This window comes from Lonchura striata, chromosome 8, assembly GCF_046129695.1.
Source record: "Lonchura striata isolate bLonStr1 chromosome 8, bLonStr1.mat, whole genome shotgun sequence".
Classification (NCBI taxonomy): domain Eukaryota; kingdom Metazoa; phylum Chordata; class Aves; order Passeriformes; family Estrildidae; genus Lonchura; species Lonchura striata.
In genome coordinates this window covers 34,905,420-34,924,724 of record NC_134610.1, presented here as the reverse complement: position 1 = coordinate 34,924,724, position 19,305 = coordinate 34,905,420, and the positions used below count along the sequence as shown (strand labels likewise).

General features: G+C 47.8%; 1 long non-coding RNA gene across 1 annotated transcript; it reads left to right on the top strand.

Moving 5' to 3' along the window:
- Positions 1-556: 556 nt before the first annotated feature.
- Positions 557-15,360, top strand: LOC110474095 (uncharacterized). The gene is made up of 4 exons (XR_002466022.2): positions 557-673; positions 13,226-13,379; positions 13,535-13,606; positions 15,269-15,360. It is a non-coding gene; the product is annotated as an uncharacterized LOC110474095 (long non-coding RNA).
- Positions 15,361-19,305: the final 3,945 nt, after the last annotated feature.

Genomic DNA, 19,305 nt, shown 5'->3' with positions numbered 1-19,305 from the left:
AGGACACATACCTGTTTGGATGACCAAACAGGTAAGGTGGTGTATAAAACAAGATTGAAAAATATGACCTTCTCACTGAAAAAATACAAACTTCAGGCATTTGGGCACTTTCCTAGTCCTTTTAGAAAACTTGGAAGCAAATGGTTAAAATTTGGCTAAGAATATTTACCTCTAGCCACAAATTAAACAAAACGTCAATTTTTTTGCCTGTTTTCCCCCATCATGCTCTTTAAACATGCTAAGAAAATAATTTTCCTATGAATTTCCTATGAATTTTCATGCATAATTTGGGTTGCACGCACAGGGGTTTTTTCCTTCTAGTATGTAAAAGAATTGGATTTTGAGCAATGTTGTATGTTTGAAGCTATTACTACGTGTAACTAATGGGTATGAAATTTGAAGAAGGGTGCAGCTCGTTCTTTGAAGGTAAAGATGCCACCATTTGCATAAGTTCAGTTCATGTACTTTGTCAGCTGCAGCTTTTGCTCTGTCCTTTGAATTTCCAGGACACCACCTTTATCTGAAGGCTTATATTGAAACTGAACAAGCAGTCCATGATTTTGAAGGAGAGGATGAGGGCTTTTTCCCTTACCTGAGGAATCTGCTCTGAACTGAAGACCACATCCTTCAAAAGCCTGGAGTGGTGATGTCTGTCTCTCAGAAATCTATGCAGGTGTGTAACTCATTACTTTTGTACCCAAAGGCATTTCTCCATGTATTTCTTCACTAGCACTCAAAAATTCCACACTGGAATGCAATCATATTGCTTAAAGAAACTGGAGATTGCCTTGCCTTGAAATAAATCCTGTCCCCTCGCTGCTAGAAGTGCCTGAAGGCGTGTGCACTCCCTGTCCTTAGAGTCATAAGCTATTTAATCATAAACCTTGGGTAGGGATGAGTAGCCATAAACAACTTGGATACACTAAAAACTGCAGAAGTGGAAAGGATTGAACGTTTCAGGAGGGCAGAAAGGGCCACATCTGCCCTGGTACCCCTGGACATGCTGGAGGGAAGAGGGAGCTGGGAGAGGAGCCCCAGCTGGGGGACGTGCTGCTGCCCCAGGCTGCTGTCCAGCTTCAGCAGGGCCCAGCTCATTTGCTGCTCTTGGAAGGTCTGTGTCTGTTTTGGAGGGGATTTTTCAAGGCAGTGCAGGGTGTGAGGGTGGCTGGTTTTTGCTGTTAAGGAGAGCAGTGTGTTTGTCCACAGCTGCTGACAGCTCTGTCAGGGCAAACGGAGGGGGACAGGGCGTGTGAGTTTGGGGATGAATCCCTTTCCAGACTATCCTGCCTTGGCCAGCAGTTTCTGTAGCTTTATAGCAGGTGTAGAGTGTGTGAAGGGGTGGGGATTTTTTTTCTCCTCCTCCCTAGCAAGATCCATCTGTCCCCAACTCCTTTCCCCTCCAAAATCCTTGTGCTGCACTCACCTGCCCTGCACTAGGGCACTTTGCAGCCCCTTACTTTTTCTTCCTCCACACCTTTCCAAGGGCTCTCAAGTTTGGGACATAGGTCTTCTCTTTTTTCCCCCTCCCCTCCTCTCCTGTGGTGGATCCATCCCAGTTCAGACCTGGAGCTTGGGGTGGCACTGAGGTGGGCACAAGGAGATTGAACTCACGGCGCTGTGGGTCAGCTTGGGCTGACAAATCTGAATCTGAAATCACACTGCACTGTGCTGGCTGGCAGGGAAGGGGGGACAGGTGATAAATGAGTCCCAAAAATTCTGTTCTGAGTGCACAGTAAGTGCCACAGGGCTGCAGAGAGATCTGAAAACACAACCACTGGGTCCATGCAAGCTGTCTGTCCCGAGGCTGGGAGCAGCTCCTCCCTCTCTGGCAGCCCAGAAGCAGCTGGGGAAGATGGAGTAGTCACAGTTATTATTTTATGGCACATCTGTAAAACTCCTGTGGGAACAGACAAGCAGGCTGCCCAGCTTTTCACCCATCAGTGCTTTTAAAAACACAACATCCTCTTCTGAGGCCCCAGCAAAAGGGTCTGCACACCTTTTCAGGTGCTTGCCATTGGTCTTGAAGATGCCAATTGGCAGCAAGTGAGGAGATTTTGTTTTTCCTGAGGTTGGAAGTGTTGTGTCAACTTTAAATTAAGACAGGTTTTGTCTGGGCGGTATCTGACACGCAGCTTGCCACTTGCTAAATCTGAAATTAAGATATTTGGACCAAAACAAAATGCCCTTATATTAAGATATTTTAGCTCTGTTGTCTTCTGTAGGATACTGAATAGAAGCTGCTATTTAAAGGTATTTTAGTGGGAAGCATCCATGGATGCTGATGGCAGCTCTCTCCACTATCTGCTTATAGGATGCAGACATTCTTCTTCAGCTTCTAGACACTACATCTGTTTGTTAAAAAGACTGGGTTTTTCTCAAGCCTTTTCAGTCTGACTCACATTGCCCAGGGATCATGGTGCAAATGCTGCTGCTCTTGTGCAAGATCAGTGCAGGCAGGCCATGTGGTCTGGCTGTGCTCTCAGCTGAGTGGTCACACTGCTCCTCCCTGAGTGTCACTGTCTCATGGCAGAGGTGCATTAGGCTCCTTTGGGTATTGGTGCTGGCAGTCCGTGTTACCCAATGGCCACAAGGTTTGTGCAGGAGTGTTTCTTTGATATCTAACCACACTTTTAAGGAGAGTTGTAAGGAGAGGGCTTGCAGTTCATGCTTGATGTTTGCTTATTTTCAAATGCAACACTTCAGCACGAAGAGGAGACCCTTAATATGGAAAAAGTCAAATTCCAGTGAATGCAACAGTGGATCTGGCCCAGATTTCTGGCCAGAAACTCTGATCAGAGTGAAGTAGCAATCCTGAAGTTCCTTCTCTCCAATTAGGAAGATGTCAGGGCCAAGCAGCAGTCTGGCAAACTTAGGGATGTTTTTATTAAACAGCTTTGGGATGCAGAACTATTTACACTGACCTTGTTTTTCAACTCTTCAGAGGGCCAAGGAGGAAGCTGGAGGTTATGTAGGAAATAATCCTCCTTCATTATATTGCTTCCCATCTGTTGGGTTAGTTTTTAGGGTTTATATGTATTCATCTCTTAGGGAGCACTGGGAATTTCACAGGTAGGAAACTTTATCAGGGAAGTATCTCAGAGCACTTCTGTGTGGCATGGACAGGAGCTCAGTGCCAGGTGAGGGGTTCCTGGGGGGCCAGCAAGCTCACCCCAGTCCTGTGCTGTACCACACAGCCTGGGTGAATGGGGCAGGAGGGTGAAGTGGGGCCTCAGGTCCATGTGCAGGGAAGTCAAAGCCTTTGTGCTGCATGAGACAGGAGAGGTGAGCTGAGTTCTCTCCTCAGTGTCATGGTGATAGCTTCCCAAAACCATCATCTGCACTTGTGATTATCTGCAGTGCTGGAGAGGATGACAGGCAGTCAGAGCTCTGGTGGTGTCACCAGTCCTCAGCCAGGACAGAGGGTACAATTTCCCCAAGCACTTGAGAGACTCCTCATTTCCACTTCAATCCTATGATAGCTCAAGGGGATGTTTCCCATTTTCCTTTTTGGTGCCCAGTAAAATGGTCAGTGAGTTAAAGCAGGAGCACGCACCACATCTGAAATGCAGAGTGCCACATGTCCACAGCCACAAAGGGCTGTGAGTCAGCTCCTGACAGGATCAGGTGGGCAGAAGGCTGTGAGGAGCAACCTGGGCTCCCAAATCTGCTGTGGCACTAAGCAGGATGACTTGCAAGAGCTGAGGTGATGCCAGGCTTGACAAGCAAGCACCTGGTGTTTTGTGTGTGCTTTAATGGAACTATTTATAACCTTTTGGAAAATGTAATTAAAAGTGAAATCACCCATTTGACTTATGGTCCCATCTAATTCAAGTGGGAGAAGAATTTCCAGGAGAAAAGTGCTGCGGTGAGTGCAGGTGGGATCCAGTGAAACGGGATAAATGACACTGGCTGCAGGAAATGCTTGGAATGGTTTCCTGTCACATCCAGCATGCTTCTCCTCATTGCCACCCCCAGTGCATGGAGGCAGGGCTAGGGTAGTGCTGCACTCAGGATGTGATCCTTGGGCCATTCTTGGAGCTGGCAAACATGTTTTTGCCACCCTTCTGCTCAAGGGACAGTGACCTGTGTGTGCTGCAGGGTTCTTGACCTCTTTTATTGAAGGACCTTGAAATGAAGGCAGTGCTGAGTCCTTTAGCAGTAGACTGATGTGAGTTAGGAAATAGCCTCATAAAAGCAAAAAATCATATGCATCCCATTCTGTAGTATTCCCTACTCAAATTGGAATACATTATAGGAGTTCAAAGAAACATGGTGTGGAGCCATGGAAACTATGTTCATCAGCCTTTTCCTAAACAGACTTTGGCTATCTGGGCACAAATGCCATGGTCTTACAACAGGGGAACTGGGCATCACTAGGACAAACTAATTTTCATTTCAGAATTGCCCTCACATGGTTTTTTCCTGTGAGGCTCTGCCAGTGCCTGGTGTTTCACCTAACACCTGGCTCCAGATAATTTATGGAGCCTGGAAGACTTCTGCTCCCATTTGGAAAGCTTGGGTTTGTTCAGGTGGCTGCAGGGTCACTTGGCACGAGTGGAAACCTTGCTAAAGCAGGAGACAAGTCACCTCCCTTGCCTGGTTCATGAGTTTCAAGGCAGTGTTGGACTCGCTGAGGAACAAGGGGTTGTTAGCTCTTACAGGGAGTTATTCCATTCTGTGCCCATCTCCTCAGAGCCAAAGCAGCCACGGCACCTCATCCTCCAGTACCAAGCCCTGTTGAGTCTTTCCCATGGCTCTTCCCAGTTCTCCATGGCCAGGCTGCTCCAGGCTAAAGCAAAGCCTGGAAGGAGCGTGAGGGAGGGCTCTGCAAAGGCGCCGTGGCGGAGCAGGGAGAGCTTTCCTTGTGCTTGCTGCAGAGCTGGGCTCCTGGCACCCCCTCCATGAACCCCTGCTCTCACACCTGTTCTCGCTCAGGAGACACTTCTTGCACCTCCCACAAGTGCACATGCTTGGGCTCCAAGAGCCTCCCTGGATTTCGGACCTTCGTGTGATCAGAATGAATTAGACTTGGCTGAGGGATGGGATTATTGCAGACCTGTCACTTCACAGTATGTTCCTGTTACAGCCCACACTCGTGTCTGCTAGTATTTTAAAGTAAACTTTAATTAGCATTTTCCCAAGAGTGTGAATAAATTGTTTTATTGTTGTTTTGGTGTTGGTTTTGTTTTAAGGAAAAGAGTGTTTACTCACCAAGGACGTGTTTCCAAACTCTCCATCCGCACCAGTGCTGGTTTTTATTGTATCTCTGGAAAGCTCTCTGTAGGGCTGGTGCTGGGAGCAGGGCTCCTTAGTGGTGGGGTAAGATGTGCCCTGGAGGCCCATGCAAGTGCTGGAGTGTTTCTGAGTCGTGTTGGAGCAATGCTGTCAGACTCCTGATGGCCATGTGGCACACGTTTACAGCAGACTATTTCAGGAGAGTTTTTCCAATCTAAGTAAAGCTGTGTCTGCCATGGTTTGGTTACCTGTGGGCTCAGCTTGGGCTCAGTGACCTCAAAAGTCCTGATGAACTCCTGACTAACAGAATCCAGCAGCACTGAGCAGATCTCCTCTTATTGTAAATAATACCTGAGATGCTCTTTGCAGGGGATGTTGAGCAGGTTTTCCAGCCCTCAGTCCAGGAAAGCTGAAGCAGGTGCCTGATGTGCTCCAGAGATCTGCTCACAGACAGCAAAGCAATGGAAAGAACATTTTGTACATGGCTGAATTCCTGCAGAATTACTTTACTGCTGAAAATAAGCACACTAATAATGTGTGAAGGTTTCTACCCACCCAACCCATCTATTGGATGGAATTTGTGAAAGTGGTGGAATAAGGGATGAGCTACAGACCTGTTTGTCCTCTTTCTCAGGAGTGTTAATGAAGGGCTGGGAAATGGGGCTGGAGCTGGTTACCTGTGAGTGCTGGCACAGACTGGGATCCCCAGCCCATCCCACCAGTTTTAAAAGGTGCTGTGTTCTGTGAGGAAGGTAAAACCACTGCCTGGAATACTAGAGACAGGGAGAAGTAAATCAGCAGCTGGGTTAAAAAAAAAAAAAAAAAAAAGAGTAGATTTAAAAGCCTGGGTGGTAAGGAAAATTTTTTTGGAGGGAAAAAGTGCTGCCTTGGGTGAGCCACGAGGACTCCACTGGCTTTTGCACTGCAGGAAAACACACTTGAGCAAATGTGCTGGTGTGAAGTGTTCAGGCACAGAGACTGACTCCTTTTAGCTTCACCCATGCATGGCTTCGGTTCCACCCATCTTGTTTAAACAAATACACTCCGTGGGGATGAGGCAAGGAAAATCCTGTTCTCCACTCGCATTTCTGCTTCCCTCTGCTCCTCCAGCAGGGACACTCAAAACACAGATGGAGATCAAGGCGTTAGGTTTTAACAGATCCAAATCAATTTGATGTGTCCTTAAAAAATCCCACAGTCATTCCCAGTGGCATCGGCAGAGCTGCTAACAGCTGAGCGTGTGCCCAGTCACTTGTTGCTGCATGTACTGGTTTTCTCACAATGAAACCATTCTTTCCCTGTCATGTGAAGACTCCAAGTGTGGCTTTTTGGTGGCAGCGACACAGGAGCATCTTTAGAAGTTACAAAGTGGGTTTTCTGGAGTGTCACCATGGGAGCAGCAAAGCCGGGTTGTCATCTTGTGCTTCTGAGCAGGGCTTGTTCCCAGCTGCCTGGTGAGACCTCGGTCAGTGAGTGCCACATAAAAAGGCTCCATGCAGGTGATCAAAACAAGGATAATGGGTAATGCCTGGGAATCAAAACACCCAAGTCTTTGACCTGTCAGTAGTGAAAATGGCCCTCCCAGCAGTTCTCCAGAAGGCACAATCTACTTATCAAAGGAGACCCCTGTGCCTACTGGGAAGGAGCTGGCCCCCATTGCTTCCTAACATGAGATAGGGGATGCAAGAGAACTGGGAGCCCACGCTGTACTTACCCACTGGTGTGTGGCAGTGTCCTCATTTGTATGAAAAATACATACTTGGTGACTTGCAAAATCCCAACAGGCTTCAAAATAGGAAGGATTTTTCTTTTTATGCCATTTTTCCTTTATTCCTTCCCCTAGGGCCTCATAGGGGGATGGTGGGAGCAAGAGCTCTGTATTCCAGCCTCCCATCTGGAGCAGGACTGTCTCCAATACCAGATCACATCACTGCTGTGGGTGACCTGTTCCTGCTCTGTCTACCCTCCTAGTCCATTCTTTTTTTTTCATAATATCCAATCTGAACCTCATAAGCCACAATATGGGGTCATTGCCCTTACCTGGCAATACCAAGAGCAGTGGCCCTCTCATCATCACAAACCCCCATCAATCCAGTGGGCAGGAACCTGTAGAATTTGCCACCAATTTCCCTTTTTTACTGGTTTTGTGTTCAGGAATCACTCTTTTTACTCCTGGGCATTGCTACTGAAGGAGAAAGGGGTTTCCTGTGGCCATGATCTCCCCAGCTGGGGAAAAGCAGTGTCAGGCTCAAGCCCTGAGGAGAGGTGGGAATGTCCAATCCATGCAAATCCATAGGGCAAACTGTTTCTTCAAAGAAGAGTTCATTTGCTTTTCCCTGTGGCTTAGTCTACCAAACTTGAAAAAAGAGAATTCAGAAGTTGTTTGCATCAATTTTTAGTATAAAAGATTACAAGGGACTGAGTGCTGATGCACATTCCAGGTCTCTCCTATTATCGTACCCTTCTCCTGACTCACCTGGTCTGGTTGCTTTGTGTTGCTCCATCCTGGGGGAAGCAAAGCACTCAACATGTTGCTCACCTCTCCTGTGACCTCTCTGATGCCACACCTTTGTTGGATGACAGCAACAAAAACAGCCCAGAGAATTCCCAAAAGGGTGAGGACTCCTTAATCCCTTCAGAAAACCAACCTGATACTTCGTGGGTGGGTCCCTGCTAGTCTCAGGGTAAATTAAAATCTCCTTCCTCATCCACAGCTCCCAGCCTTTCAGATCACACTAAATGTGAGGGCAAATCCCACGTGCCTCTGGCCCTTTTTGCCCCCTTGTTTGCAGAGGTGGTGCCTCATGGGGACAAGGGTCTCACCCTCTTAAAATCCCAGCTGTCTTCCCTTTTCCTAATTCCACACGTGGCTGTCTAATCCATTGGTCAATGGTTTGCCTGGAAGCCAGCAAGACAGTCCCCTCATGGCCACTGGCTTAGCTCAGCTGACACTTTTGCAGCTTCTCCAGTGACCTCCCTCCATGTTTTCCACAACTCTGTTTCTCTCTGGACTGAATTCTTTGTCTATTTATTTAGCATCTTTCTTCCATCCTGTGTTTTGCGCAGACACATCACCATGGTACCGAGGTTCCCTGTGGTCAGTATTAGATATTAATCATTGAGATGTTGGAGGATTTGTCTCCATTTTCACAGGAAAAATTCACAGGATAAAAGAATTCAGTTGTCTGTGTTCTGGGGTAGATTGTGAGTGAGACCAGACTCTTGGACCCCATTCCTGTCTGGTCAGGCCATCCTTTCCATTTGGGGCTTAAAGAAAGACACGTTCCACAGGACAGACCCCAAACCCTGTGTTAGGAAATCTTGACATTTTCCTGCCTTCCCTGGACTTGTAAGGTTGTGATTTATCAAGCAAGAACACAGCAAACCAACACCTTGTTCTACAGCCTCACTGCAGGGATGATTCATATGGGCTGCTGATGGCAGGCACCTGAGACTGCATTTTGGCTGCTCTTCTGGAAACAGTGAGCCCTTTGTGGATATCTGGTCATTAGATGATGAATTTTTGTTTGCTCCCACCTGAGCTTACTTCAGGCTCAGATGCCACACATCTTCATTAATCCTCTTAGCCCTCCCTGATTTGGCTGCACCTTGTTACCTGAAAGAAAGGAATTTGATAATGCACCAGTGAAATGAGCTGCAGTGATCTGACATCCAAACCCAGAAGCAGACAACACTTTCTCCAGAGAAAAGCCCCACCAGTTTCTCTGTCAGTTGTATTTACCTGGTACAGTGCCAGACCACCCCAAGGCTGGGACGTGTGCTGGGCAGTGCCTGCTGGCTGCTGGGATGGACTGGGGGCACACAGAGGGGTTTCTGTGGGCTGCATGGGGCTGTGGCAATGCTGAGGAGCAAAGTCTCCAGCACACAGCAGCCACAAAATCTGTCTGAGCTCAGAAAAGCATATTCTGGAAGCTTGGGCTTGTTTAATGGGAAAAAAAAATTCAAAAATTTTAAAAAGAGAAGGAAAAAAAAAAAATGGAAGGGATAAAAAAAAGAAGGAACCTGCTGGAAAAGAGGAGTTTCCAGGCTCCATGGCTGTGGGAGGTACAGACAGCCCAGATCCCATCGTGTCATGGGATTCCCACAGGGATCCTTTCACCCTCAGCACACGGTCAGTGGTCAGGGCTGTGCCTGCACATGCAGCACCTCAGGGATTTCTGAGAGAGGCTTCACCCCTCTCAATCTGATGGCTTAATGGTTATGGCTTACTTATGGTTTCGTGATATATAATGATGTAATTCTTCTGTTTTAACAATTTTCCCTGAAAGGCCGGGGTGACAGTAAATACACTTTGCTCTCAGCTCCTGGGGCACAGCAGCTGTTTGTTTGCAGCCTGCATAATAAAGCCTGTCCCAGCCCTGTCTCCCAGGGCATGGCAGGGCCAGCCTGTGAATCCCCAGCAGGGAATTCCCTGCTGGTCCAAAGGAATTGGGGATTTCTGATGGATTTTAGGTCCATGTAAAAGGCATATGCCCAAACAGGAATTCACGGAGGTTTTTCCCAGCAATCTCCTTAAGCCTTTCAGGAAAAATAAAACTTTGGTGCAGCAATAGGAAAAATGCAACTTTTTAAACCTTTCTGCAAGCGTGGCAAAAATTTGTCCTTTCATAAAAAACCAGCTGCATCCTTAACTCTTGGAAAGTCTGTATCCCTCTGTTTTGGTAACTAATATCCCGTCCCTGGTATGTTGTATCCATCTTCCCAGCTGCCCTGAAGCCAGGGCTGCTGCAGAGTGTGAGGGCCAAACCTTGGATCAGCTTGCCTTGGTATCATACACAGCAGACATGCAATGGCTTTTCCTCATCATGACTCATGAAAATGGGTGTGCCCTCAACTTCTTTTGGAGCACTTAACTGGAATAACTCAAATGGAGAGGGAACACCTTGTACCTTGCCTTGTGTGCTTGTGCTGGCCTTGCCACAGCCCTGGAGGAAACCAGGGATACTTGTCCTGCCTTAGAGAGGTCCTGGGCACAACATTTGTAGGTTTTCAAGGTGCCACATCCGTGCCCTTCTGGATCATAGAAACAGAATATCTTGAAGGGACCCTCAAGGATCAGAGAAGTCCTGACTCTGATGTGGTGAATAGCAAAGTCCCCATGAAGCTGAGATTTCACAGGACTCTCCCAGAAATACAACTCATCAGATTTATGGTGTGCTTCTTTTCCTTTGGTGCAACGTTGTGGGGGGAGATTTCACTAAAAATTACCTTTTCCGTGTGTGCATCTGCCTTCTACCCCAGATCTTGGGATTTATGTATCAGGCTACTGACAACCAAGCTGTTCTGGCTGAAAACCAAAGTATTTTTGTGCAAAAAGCATTAGCATTTCCCACGGGAACTGTGGTTTTCCAGTACCTTCTGCTTTCATTCTCCTTTCAGGACCAACTTTGGTTGCAGACCAACCTGCAGCTCCCAGGGTGTGCTCCCAGCTTTCCCAGACAGAGAGTGGCTGTGCTAAGCTAGGAAAGTCTTTTGATTTCCAGGTCTTATGAATTTGGGTGAAAAAAACTTAGGCTGCAAAACAAAATGTGGAAAACATAAAGGCTTTAAAGGACAAAAACTGAAACCCAGTAGTACATTTTTGAGTCATGGTATTTTGCTGAATTTTTTTTTTTCTCCCGTGTGGAATTCTGATAAAACCAAAATTGCGTATCAGCACTTTCTGAAGGTAAATACCTTTTCCTCCTAATTTCAGTCTAGTCTACTCCTATAACAAGAAGGACGTTTTCACAGTAGTTGGCTTATGTGGGATTGTAACAACCTGACCAAATGCACCAAAAGCAACTTTTTAAAATTTAGGTTTTTTTAAAAAATATATTTGTTGCCACAGTAGTGGTTTTCTGGTATTAACTGAGTTTTGTAAATGATAGCACCTCTGCTGACTGATAATTGGGTGTATTCTAGTCCACCTCAGAAGAAAACGGGCTGTTTTGTTTTATTTTTTTTTTTCAATTGCAAAGTTCCTCCCGGAGTCAGAAAACAATGCACCCAGCTATGCCAATCCATGGAAATCACTGGTTGTGTTTATCCAGCAATTAAAGGGGGATTACAGCCGCTTCAGAGCTCGGCATCCCGTCCCCTCCCCTGCACACACCGGGAGCCTCAAAGCCGCATTGTTCCCGCAGCGCCGGCGGCAGCCCCGGGACAAGGATGGGAGAGGGCAACTCCTGCCGGGAGCGGCTACGGAAAGCCAACAAACAGCGAAACGAAGGGCAAAGCGCGGGGCAAGGAACCAGGGGCACGCTCTCTTCTTCCAGAGGTGTTTCCCTGCCCATCCTCGCTACAGGGCGGCTGGAAGGGAAACGTCCCCGCCAAGCCCCCCTGGCAGTCGTCCCGCGGGGGATGTGCCGGGCAGGGCTGGCCCGGTGCTGGGAGCGCTGGTTTACCGGGAAGGATCCCTTTGGAAGTGGCATCCCCAGGGCCAGGGCCCCTGCTCTGCTCGGAGCTCCGGCTGGGACGAAGCAGGGGCAAACGCGTGTCCCTTTGAGAGGATCCCTTTGAGGGGATCCCTTTGGGAGGATCCCTTTGAGCAGGATCACTTTGAGCAGGATCCCTTTGAGAGGATCCCTTTGAGCAGGATCCCTTTGGGAGGATCCCTTTGGGAGGATCCCTTTGAGCAGGATCCCTTTGAGCAGGATCCCTTTGGGAGGATCCCTTTGAGCAGGATCCCTTTGAGAGGATCCCTTTGAGCAGGATCCCTTTGAGTAGAATCCCTTTGAGCAGGATCCCTTTGGGAGGATCCCTTTGAGCAGGATCCCTTTGGGAGGATCCCTTTGAGCAGGATCCCTTTGAGCAGGATCCCTTTGGGAGGATCCCTTTGAGCAGGATCCCTTTGAGAGGATCCCTTTGAGCAGGATCCCTTTGAGTAGAATCCCTTTGAGCAGGATCCCTTTGGGAGGATCCCTTTGAGCAGGATCCCTTTGAGTAGAATCCCTTTGAGCAGGATCCCTTTGAGCAGGATCCCTTTGGGAGGATCACTTTGAGCAGGATCCCTTTGAGAGGATCCCTTTGAGCAGGATCCCTTTGGGAGGATCCCTTTGGGATGATCCTTTTGAAGGGATCCCTTTGAGCAGGATCCCTTTGGGATGATCCCTTTGAAGGGATCCCTTTGGGAGGATCCCTTTGGGAGGACCCTTTTGAAGGGATCCCTTTGAGGGGATCCATTTGAGGGGATCCCTTTGAGGGGATCCATTTGAGGGGATCCCTTTGAGGGGATCCATTTGAGGGGATCCCTTTGAGCAGGATCCCTTTGAGAGGATCCCTTTGAGAGGATCCCTTTGAGATTATCCCTTTGAGAGGATCCCTTTGAGTAGAATCCCTTTGAGCAGGATCCCTTTGAGCAGGATCCCTTTGGGAGGATCCCTTTGAGCAGGATCCCTTTGAGAGGATCCCTTTGAGAGGATCCCTTTGAGTGGCTCCGAGCGGCTCCGTGATTGGGATCCCCGGGCTCCTGCGGCCACCAGCGGAGCCGGATTCCTGCTCCCCATGGAAACAGCCTCCCGTAGCGCCCATCCCTGCCCAGACACCCTAATCCTCTGCAGTCACCCTGAGCAGCCTCTGGCTCTCTTATCACGAGGATCTATTTTTGGCAAATATTTACACGAGGCTGTGTTGCGGAGGGGGCAGTGAGCCAAGGAGGGTGACGGGGCCCACGGTGCTGGCAGGGACAGACTGGGGGGCATGGCGTGGGGTCCCTGTGGCGTGTCCCCTGCCACCCTCCTGCGTTGGGGAGACGTGGCCGTGCTCCCACAGGTAGCAGAGGACGAGGGACAAGGTGCTGGGGACAAGGACACAATGCACACACAGTGCCACCGAGTGCCACAGAGCGACTCCAGGCGTGGGACTGTGGGAAATGAATGATCCTGCCAGGAGCAGCGTGGGCAGAGCAGGAGAGCCCAAGGGGATCAGGAGGTGCTTCCTGGCCAGCCCCTCCATGGAGCTGCAGCTCCCGGAGCTCCCTCACTCCCAGGGCTCCCAGAAACCCATGCCTGCCCCACCCACAAGGACACGCAGGGTTTGGACAATCTCGGCAAGAAACAGAGACCTGCAAAGCCATTGAAGAAGAAAACAGCACCGCCGAAAAGATGAAACCCAAGATCCCCACCAAAACAGGCTTTGTGAAGGTAACGTGTTCCATCCCTGCTCTTGGTTTGACCTTGGTCATGGCCACAGCTGCACCAAACCTGAGTGCCTCACTCCTCAAAGTGACAGCACCTAGGGCCAGAAGTACCTGTGCACACAGGTGTAAGCTTGCTTTTCCTTTCTTTTCCCTCTGTAGCGAGGAGCCAGTAATTCCTCATGAAGGAAAGATGAATGCAAAAGCTGAAGGGACTTCGTTACCCTGCTAATGGTACGTAAAATATATGGGGGCCTGAGAAGCATTGAGCTGGGAGCAATAATCAGCCCCTGTGATGACATCCCACTCCCTGGGCAGAGCATCTGTGGGAATGGGTTGATGCTACACCATGCAAGAAAGGATATCTGAAGCCTTTTGCAGCATTTGTTGGATTTTTCTGTCTCCCTGTGTGGCTCTTCTGCACTGTAAAGTGGCCAGTGCAAAAGGAGATGTGCACTGGCACAGGGGCAGAGCAAGGCCCATTGGGTTTTGGGTTGGTTCCGAAGCCCTTTTGCACCCCCATGGAATCATGCATTAGTCTGTGCTGGAACAGACCTCTGAAGGCCATCTAGTCCAATACCATCTCCAACCAGACCGGGCTGCTCCGAGCCCAGTCCAACCTGACCGGGAATGATTCCAGGGATGAGGTGGTCGATGATGATGATGATGATGACGATGATGATGATCCATCACCACTCTGGGCCGTCCCGTGTCCCTTGCTATAACGCGGCAGTGCTGGTTACAGAGGTGACACTTGCTGCCAAAAGCCCTGGCAAGGAACAGACTCCATCTTTTCCTTGGGCTTTGCCTCAGCTTTGTCTCCTGCTGCGGCAGCCGGCGCTGCCCCGCAGACTGCGCGGCTTGCAGGGGCATCTAGTGGCCGAACTCTGCCGGAGAGATGGGGCAGCGCAGAGGTTCCCGTGCCCTCTCCCACACCGGGGACTGTCCCACAACCAGCTCCTGCAGAAATGCTGCCAGTAATCCGCTGTAAAAGAGACCCGTTTTCCCCCAGCCCTTCCCAAAATTCCTGTTTTGGAGAAGCAGGTGGCATCGATCCTCCTTGCGCTGGACACGTGGCACTGATGCTTAGTGGCAGTGGCACCCTGCACACATCACTGCGGCTTCCTGGGTGCAAGCAGCACTTCGGAGGGGACCTGGACCACTCCACAGGTTTTGGTTGGGTGATTTCTTAATAGCTTAAAAAGACCAAAGGAACCTCAGCGTTGGGTGGGAGGAAGAAAAGCCATGCCGTGCTGTTTTGCAGAGCCAGAATTTCCTAGCGTGGTACAGGTGACCAGAACTGAATCTGCTGCTGCCCAGGGGGATGTGGGCACAGCCTGGCCTCAGGAGTGGGAGGGGGACGGGGAGGAGCCAGGCACACTGCAGTGGCACCGAGTGCTGCTTTCACTGGCTTTAAATGTTCAGAGAATGATACTAAAACTTTTGAATTATGGCAAAAACTCCCTGGAAGTAAACGTGCAGTATGGTGTATTGGATGCTGATAAAAAAGGCTCTTTTTTAACGCCCTGTGACTCATTTCTCCTGGATTTTATAGGAAAATGCACATAAAAGCAATTACTGGGGTGTGAATTATTTAGTTTCTTAATGGCCTGACAGCTTTGACAGCTCCTAGCTTGTTATCTAAGCTGTTATCACAAACCCTCTTGATCTCCCAACTTTAACATGACTTTTAATTATGCTTTCATAAGAGTAAAAGGACAGACAATCTGCAGTCTGGTTTCCATTCAGTCAAACTTATTTAAACGAGAGAAACTTTTCCTCCTAGTGAGTAAAAAGGGTGATTTGGATGTGTAGAGAGGTTTAAATATGTGTCTGAAGAGATGTCTAAAAACAATTACACAGATAGGTTAGAGTCTGTTCCTTGTATGATTGCAGGCTGGAAAAAGAAGGAAAAGTCAATTTAAGAGAACTTGGAGAACTTGGCAGCAATGGTGATGGACATCATATACACTGAGAGATGTCAGCTGGAAATACAGTGTTCAAGTTAGGAAGATTAGACTAAAATTACAGTCAAAGAGACAATGAACAACGTTACAAAGTAAGTTTTCATTATTCTTCCAGATCTGTCATCAGACAGGTGGGAGGGACCAGGTCAGGGGTGTTTGTACAACCCATTTTCTTTCTCCCTGTGCATGTGCATTGAAACACGTTCCTTAATGCAAACATCATATATTTATTTTTCTATATGACCTATTATAAGCATGTCTTATTGGAAAAGAGCAGCCTATATGATCAGAAGGGCTCTGGAGTTGCAGAGGTATTAAATAGATCCCATACATCAGTTGTTTGTTGGTCTGTCCAGTGACAGGCTGCTGTTCATCTTAAGATAAAACAGCATGTTAGGGAAATGCCTCTCTCAACTGCATTTCTATGGAAAATGTTTTTGTAGAGGGAAAATATAAGGAAAAGGTAAGATGAGAAAAGGAAAAAAAAAGTAACTTGAGAAATTCAGGGCAATAAATCAGCACACCAGATGGTATTCATCTGTGAATGCCGTGCAGAGCTACCAATTTGTAAAAACTGCACGGGAGTGTGCCATTAAAATGCAGACATAATATCTGCCCAGTCTCACTGCCCTTCTTTGTGGTGCCTGGGCAGGTGCAAGGTGACTTGGTTCTACCTGCCCAGGTGTCTTCAGAGTCCACTTGGCATCCCCACTGCAGCCTTGGAAAGTTTTATGTGTCTTGGAAAATATGTGTCTGTTTACTGACTAATTCACTTAATCGCAGCGAGGAAGTGCAACGAAGTTGTTCTGAATAATCTCCTCAAAATCCAAGAGACTGTTTTGCAACGATCTTTCTGCCAGGTGACACTCCTGCAGAGGAAAATGCTTTGTGTTGAGCTCACATGCCTTTCATCCTGGGTTGTAGGTGGCTTTTGGATGCCTTGGCCCTGTGTAGAGCAGACAGCTCGTGATCCAGCTGCTCCTGGAGGTCAGCAGGGAAGTTTCACGGTGCTGTCAGGCTGTGATCCAGCAGTGTGTGATCCAGCAGAGGCTGCTCCTGCTCTCAGGACACCCCTGGAGACCATCCTGGCCATGCTGAGTGGGGCTCTACAGGTAATTCTCCAGGCTGGGGTGCACTGGGTGGGAAATAAATGGCTTGATCCAGTTTTGGGTCTGCAGCACAGGGGATCATCGTGAGAGAGCATTCCCAGCTGGCTGGAGGGAGCTGCTTGCACTCCCAGGGAAAAATGCCAAGTAAGGACCAAGCTGTGAAATACTGGGAAGGTGCACTCAGTGTGCCAGCTCTGAGGAAAACAACACCCTTTTGTCTAATTTGGGATTTTTAGCAATTCTTGGAAAGCAAAATAATGGGAACAGTGTGTGAAAAAAGGATAGCAGGTAGGTTACAAAACCCATATTGAGAGCTTGGGAAATTGCAGCCTGCACAAACTGGGAGGTCAGTGACATTAAGCAAACCCCCCTGAATCCTATTTTCACTCTTTCTTGCCTTGAGATTAAATTCTGCAAAAGTGTGAAGCTGTGGCAGGTACACAGGTGCATAAGACGGGACTTTTTTGGTTTGGGGATGAGCCACACATATTTCCCCTCTTTTAGATTAAATGGAGATGCTGACTGTGAGTCCTGCTTAGAATATATTCAGAGTGTGGGTACCTTTTTTTTTATACTTAATTAAAAAAAAAAAAAGAGAGTGTTGTTTCATTCTCCAGTCTGAAAATTATGATTTGTAAAGAAAAGAAAATTGATTCAAAGGCCACAGAAACAAATTGAGGGGTCAATTTTGATTTTAATTCCAACAATTAATTAAAGAACTCTTCTGGAGAGGTTTGTAAAATTAATATTGATCTCAGATACCAGGCACTCTGCAGTCATGTCTCCGTCCTGGTTTCAGTCCTACCCTTTTGATTAATGGATGGGCTTCAGCAGCAGCAGAGCTCTGTGACAGGGCAGCTCAGCAGTGCTGTGCTGGGACTCATCCCAGGAGCACAGAGCTCATCCTGACAGCAGAGCTGGCACATTTTAGCCACATTTAGCCACACCAGTGTCATGTTCAGTGGGTGCTTTGGTGGCCAGGTGTCAAATCCTGCTCTCCTGCCCCAGCTCATCCTCCTGGCTTCTAGTAAATGTCCATCTGAATAATATTTTTATCTGTACAGCAGTGCAAAGTGAACTAAATTCTTCATTTTTGGGAAGGCAAGAGTACATTTGATACTGGAAGAAGCAGCACTGGTTGGTGGCCACTTGGAAGGGCCTGGAGCACCAGTCTGATGAGGAAGGGCAGAGACAGCTGGGAGTGCTCACCATGGAGAACAGGGGGCTCCAGGTGGACCTACAGCTCTACAATTCCATGGAAGGAGGTCGCAGTGAGGTGGGGGTCGGTCTCTTCTCTGATGTGACAATAACAGGACATGAGGAGACAGCCCCAGGTTGCACCAGAGGAGGTTTGGATCAGATGTTAGAAAATATTTCTTCTCCCAAAGGGCTGTTGAGCACTCCAACAGGCTGTCCAGGGCAGTGGTGGAGTCACCATCCCTGGAGGGATTTGGAGGATGTGGCACTCAGGGTCCTGGGATCTCATTTGGCTCGGGAGGATCTTAGAGGCCCTTTCCAAATGTAACAATTCAATGATTTTAAATGAAAATTGTCTGTAGAAGGATTGCCAAAATTGCTTCACGTTTTTGAGTTGTTTTGGGCAGCTGGGTTGGGATTCCCTCATGGGCAGGGGTTTTTTACCACCAGGTATCTGATGGCCAAAGAGGAAATGCTCAGTGTAGGTGCAGGGGCCAGAAAGGCTCCTCCTGCCAATAATGGGCTTTGTTCCATCTGGATGTCCTGTTCCACAGGCTGGGCACTGCAATGGGCAGAAGTACAGCCCTGAGGAATGTGCCTTAGCCTGCCAAGATCTCATCCTACCCTGTGGTAATACAAGGGAGGATACTGAAATACTTACAGAAAATTGAAAAAAAACAAAACAACTAGGTGATATTTTCCCTTTTGTTCTCTTTTCTTTATTCTCTCTTTTTCCCATTCCTTATGAACACTTGTTTTAAGCCAGCAGATTTCAGAGGCACAGAGATGGGTGAAGGGCATAGTTCTGTTTCTGACCTCTGCTGTGCCATAAACATAAAAATTTAGGAAGGGTCCAGCTGAACAGCTGCCCATAGCAGTCCCCCAGTTCCCCTTCTCCTTGCAGATGCTCTTTATACCAACTACAAACCACACATTTCTCCAGCTGTGTGACAAAAGTTTGCCAGGAAAATCACCTCTGTCCTGGGAGTTTGGTGAGACAAAAGCCACCTCAGTATTTGCAATCCTACAGTGACAACAAATGGATTTCTAGTGTCACCTGGACCTAAACTAAGTAGCATCAGTTTAAACAACATTACTGAATGTACAAGCCTGGGAAGTGAATTTCCAGCCTCAGAAAATGCTTCTACCTGCTCAATATTAGTCACGTTCACTTTATGAGAGGGTAGTCACATTAACAGGTGAGAGGTATTTAGCATAACATTAAGAGATTAGGTGTAATTCTAGTCACAATGTAGCATGAAAAACAAAAATCAAGGTTTTCAATGTTGGGAATTGCTGCATGGCTGAAAAAGTATCCCTGACAATGAAATACAGCTGATATTTAGTACCTTATTGTTTTATTTACTACTGCCTTTACAGCACACCCAGCTAGTTAGCCAGCTACTTATAAAACATATTTAATGTTTGGAGACACTCAGTACAGCTATAAAATGATTTTTAAAGGCGTGCAAACATCATGTTTTAATGACTACAGGCACACTCAAGTTCCCTCTGAAAAAAAAAACCCAAATAAACCCCCATTTTCTGAGCAAACTCAATTGTGTCATCCTGAGTTTTGTAGATGAGCTACACATCTCAAACTGGTTGACTTCCCGGCACTTGATGGGAACCATTTAGAAGGATAAACGTGGAGAGATCA